General features: G+C 34.9%; 1 pseudogene; it reads left to right on the plus strand.

Moving 5' to 3' along the window:
- The first annotated feature begins 336 nt into the window (after positions 1-336).
- LOC148191049 (uncharacterized) lies at positions 337-4,483 on the plus strand (annotated as a pseudogene).
- The last annotated feature ends 364 nt before the right edge of the window (positions 4,484-4,847 follow it).

Genomic DNA, 4,847 nt, shown 5'->3' on the forward strand with positions numbered 1-4,847 from the left:
GTCTTTGGATTGATTCTCTGGTTGTCCTATACTACATTAGTGGGGACCAGACTTTGTTCTGATTTTAAGCGACAAAAATCAGTTTAACAAATGGCGCCGTTGCCGGGGACTCGGCGAATTGAGTTTTAGAGTGTTAGGTTAATCTTGTTTAGGTCTGTTTTCTTACTTGCATTTCCGTCTGTGTTCATATAGCTTAGGCTTAGGAGTGTAGAGTAGTCCATGCATCTATATAGTTTGTATAGTTTCTCTTTTCTTTCATAGATTTCTTATGTTGAATTCTATACTAGAGGTCTTAGAGGTCTGATTGGTGTTTCTTCCAGTGAGCCTTGGGTAAGCATGAATTACTACTCTTCATATGATAACTGTTCTTTTCCTTATAATGCTCAACCACCAAGATTTGACCTGTTTTATGAGCCTATTCCTGAGGATTTTATGCAGCCAGCCAATCAAGCTTTCCAACAGCAACCACCACTTTGTTTTCAACCATATTGTGAGCAACAACCCTGGCATGTGCAGTAGCAGTTGCCCGATTCATATTGGCACCAGTATGCTGAACCAGAGCTGGAGGAATTCCGATCGGTGCAGCCATGGTAAGATCAATTATGTGATCATCAGCAGGGGATTCCAGCATCTGAATTTCAAGGGATGACCAATCAAGTGGCTGAATTAGTATCTGCTATCGACAAGCTGACAGGGAGAGCTAAAGAGGAAGAGGGCATACCTGCTGCCATTGAGTTTCAAGGTTTTGAGAGTCAAATCACTTCAGGCATTGTGAGTTGTACACCACAGTTTTATCAAGATGCAGATCAGCCACGACAACCTCAATTTGGTGAATCAGAGTAGCAAGATGTATATTCTCCAGATTGTATGGCACACGTGTGGAAGGTGGCAGCACAATTGGAAAGGGAATCAAATGAAGCACAAGCAACGATTGATGATTTGAAGCAACTTTCAACAGCACCACAACAGTTTGATATGCAGAATGTTGATTTAGACTCTAACTGTTCTGATGAGTTTCATTGTGTTCATAATTCTAGTTGCACTATTTTTCCAGCACTTGATTTAAAATCTGACTTTCATAGTGTTAATATTGATAGTGTTGATTTGAAAGAAATTGTGTATTCTAGTTGTGATGTTACATCAGAGTTTAATGTTGTTGAATCAAATTCTGATTTTAATAGTGAACCTGCAGAGCATGCTGAATTCGTAACTGATAGTTCACTTATTAATATGGGTCTTGGTGCTTATGCACAGGCTGACATTGTGTTTGATGATCTTGCAACAGAAATAAAAGAGGATGTAGACCCTGAAAGCAAGAGTGCAGTTGTGGTTAATGAAGTGGAGTGCAAGCTGGCTGAGAATGACTCTGATGAGGTAGTTAGTGAGCAAATAATGCAGGTATACTCTGAACTTAGCATTCCAGTTCATATCTCTGAGGTTCAAGTGAACGTAAATAGCTTTGATTTGTTAGAAATTGAACCAATAAAGCCTGTTATTGATATTGCTGTTTTGATGCCTGCACATACTCATATTTTGGATTCATTCTCTTCCGTAGAGCATATTGAAATATCTATTGTTTTTCTAGATTCTTGTACTGACTTTGAGATTGTTTCAGTGGACGATAGTCCTTCTGAAGGTGTTGAGGTAGCCACTGAGTTCACAAATTCTAGTAAGGTTGTCTTTGAGGAAGTAGTCGAGGCTGTCTTTGAACCTAATCTTGCCACTGGTATAGCTGAAATGCACATTGTTTCCAATATCTTGCATGCTTTACCTGATTTGCCTGATACTTCTGAGCATTTTAAACTGCTAGACACAATCTTTGTTGTGCATCATACAAACACACCTACTGATGGGTGTTCTAACTTGAATGCATATGCTCTTGATGATCTGTCGAATGATTATGCTCTTACCTCTGACAATTATGCAAAGTTTGATGATTTAATTGTGCATATTAACCTTGATCTGGATGTTGCAAATGATACATTTAGTGTAGGAACTGATCTTGAGGAGGCTGTGTATACTGAAGATAAAAAGGAAGTCCTGGTTGAGGCAGGAGATGGTCTCAATGAGACTCAAGGACCTTGGAATGTACAGAATCAGCAGAAATTGCATGAGGAGATCTGGTTGCTGCAACAAAGTGTTTTGAATGTGAAAAATCAGCAGATGCAAGCCTTGAGTGAAGAATTGCAGTTGTTGCAGTGGAGAGCTGAGAAGAATGCAGTCAGTGCAATCATGGAAACCTTACACAGAGGAGCTGAGCTTGGAGAAAAACCAATAAGCCACTTCTTTACCTTTCTTTTCTTTTATAGTAATAAGTTTTTGTTAATAGTTTGTATGATAATAGGTAGTATAGTAAATAGTAGGGTAGAAAATATGCTGTTTTTCATAAAAATAGAAAAAATTAACTTTGACTTGTGGCCATTCTGAATAAGTTCTTTTTCTTTGTAGCCTTGTAGTTTTAGTTTTCTTTTTCCATTTCTGTTCCTGTACATGTTGTGTTCTATTGCATTTTCTCTTATGTTCATATACATTTTATACTCTTTTATGTTCAGTCTTAGTTTTATTTTGTTCTGTGTTTTCTTGATTAGTTTTTATGCTCTTTATTAGTTCTGTCTTGTGTATATCCATTTTTAGATCTGTTTTGTGTATATATGTGTTTTTCTCTGCTGTTGTAGAACCTTACCCACTCACACATTGAGGGCAATGTGCCTCTTAAGTGTGGGGGTGGGAAGGTATAGGTTGGTTTAAATTTTTTGTTTTGATGTATATAGCTTTGTTAGCATCTGTTTTTGAGTAAAATAGGGGTAATTTTTTTTTTCTGAACTGTTTTTCTCTTAGTTTAGGTCTGGTTTGGTTTATAAATCCCTAGAGTAGTTTACTATTCTTGCTTTAGTTTGTAAATACTTACTCTTGTTACTGATCTGTTTTAATTTAGTTGTTAGTTTTGTTGATAATAGTTCTTAGGTCTTTTAAAGTTCATTCATTTTCTGGTTTATGTTGTTTTAGCTTAGGTTCTTTTGTTGTTTTTGAATATGTTTTAGAACTTCTTTTAGGTCCCTTTTCTTTGCTTATTTCTATTATTTTCTCTTCCTTTGTAGTTACTTGTTCTGTTTTAAGCTCTTGATTAGTTTCATGCTTTGTTTCAAGTTTTCAATTAGGATTTTCTTCATAATTAGGTTCTATTTTCTTTCTGCTACTGTTTTTAAAATTTTTCTAAATCTGTTTAGCTTTTTCCTTTTCAATTCTTTGGTTAATCTGTCCTTGTTTAGATAGCTTATAGGAATAGGTTAGGTTTATCTTCTCTAAATATATTAGGTAGTTTAGGACTGATTCCAGGTTCCTTTTATTTCTCTAACCTTTGTTTCTATTCTTTTAGATTCTGTTTTATGCTTATCTTCATTCTTTGCTGATTTCATTCAAATTTTAGCTTTATTTCCTTAGATTAGAATTGTCAAGAGTAGACTTAGCTTTGGATTTGGGCAGAAGTAGTTCTAGCATTAATTTTTACAGTCTTTAGTTCATTTCAATTCAGTAATCTTTGCATAGGATGAGTAGCAAGTCAGTTTTAACAAATTTTAAACCCTTGAGAGATTTTGGGCCAGCTTTTGTCTTTCTTGTGTGATAACATACATGTTTAATTGTCATTCTGATTTTGCATTGATTCTTTCTGATGTGCTTGCTCTTGGTAACTTTAAATATGATCTAGGCATCCTTCATTTTTCCAGTTTAGCTTATCCATTTCATTCCTTACCATTGCACCTTATATTGAGCCTTAGCCTTTTTTCTTTGCTTTCCATCCATTTCAAGCTAGTTCCCCCAACTAATCATTCCTCAGAGACTTGTGAGATGTAGGGAGAAGTCTAGAACTTGGTGAGTGCATGAAAAAGGGTGAGGCCAGAAGTGAAAAAGAAAAGAAAAAAAAATGTGTTGAAAAAAAAATCTGGTTTGGTTGAAAAAGAAAGAAACAGGTCTGGAAAATGAGAAAAATCAGAAAAATAAATTGAAAAAGAGACCTGAAATGAATGAAATAGAAAGAGAACCAGAGAAAAAGAAAGAAAAAAAAAATCATCTGACCAAAGTTTGAGAAAAAGAGTATGTCCTCAGTTCTAGTTTTATCCCTTTTTCTTCACATTTCTCTACTCATTTCAGTTCCCATTCTTTTCTGTTTTTCCATTTCATTCCATGAACATTACAAGCCAATTAAAGACCTATTGATTTAGAGAAGCCTTGAGTCAAGCACTGTCATTTAGAGTCTTTTCAAAGTTGTGAATGGTAGTTGGCATGACATGATTGAGTGAAACAGGATTGTCCCTAAACACTTGAGTGATTTGAGTGCATACACTACACCCTGTGAGGTTGAGACTGACTGCTACTTGTTCATATGTTTGCTTTTCTGAGATAGATTGGATTAAGCTGTTATAATGCTTGCTGGAATTGCTGAAGTTTGAATCTAAAGTTTTGAATTCTTTTGGTGCAGTTCTGATTTGATAAAATAGCTAGAATTGGTTTGATTTTGCAGGTTTGAATAAGTTGAAATAGGATTTAGAAGTTTCTTGTTGTGTGTCTTTAGTCTTTTCTTTTTAGACCGAGTCTTTGCTTTTGCTTTTTCTTTTTAGTTGTCCCTGCCCAGGAGGGTAGTTGTCTAAGTGTGGGGGTGTGATAACACTCTAGATTTACATATTTTTCTCTGTTAAAAATCATTTCTTAGATTACTTTAGTTTTTAATTTCTTAAAATTAGGCTAGTTTTATGTTTTTCGCGTAATTCTTTAGTTTTATAAAATTCTAGTTAAAAATAGGTTTTTAAAGGTAATTTTTAGTTTTTGTTAATAATTAGAAAATTAGTGTT

Source organism: Vigna umbellata, chromosome 11, assembly GCF_029865625.1.
Source record: "Vigna umbellata cultivar VRB3 chromosome 11, Vumbellata_1.0, whole genome shotgun sequence".
Classification (NCBI taxonomy): Eukaryota; Viridiplantae; Streptophyta; class Magnoliopsida; order Fabales; family Fabaceae; genus Vigna; species Vigna umbellata.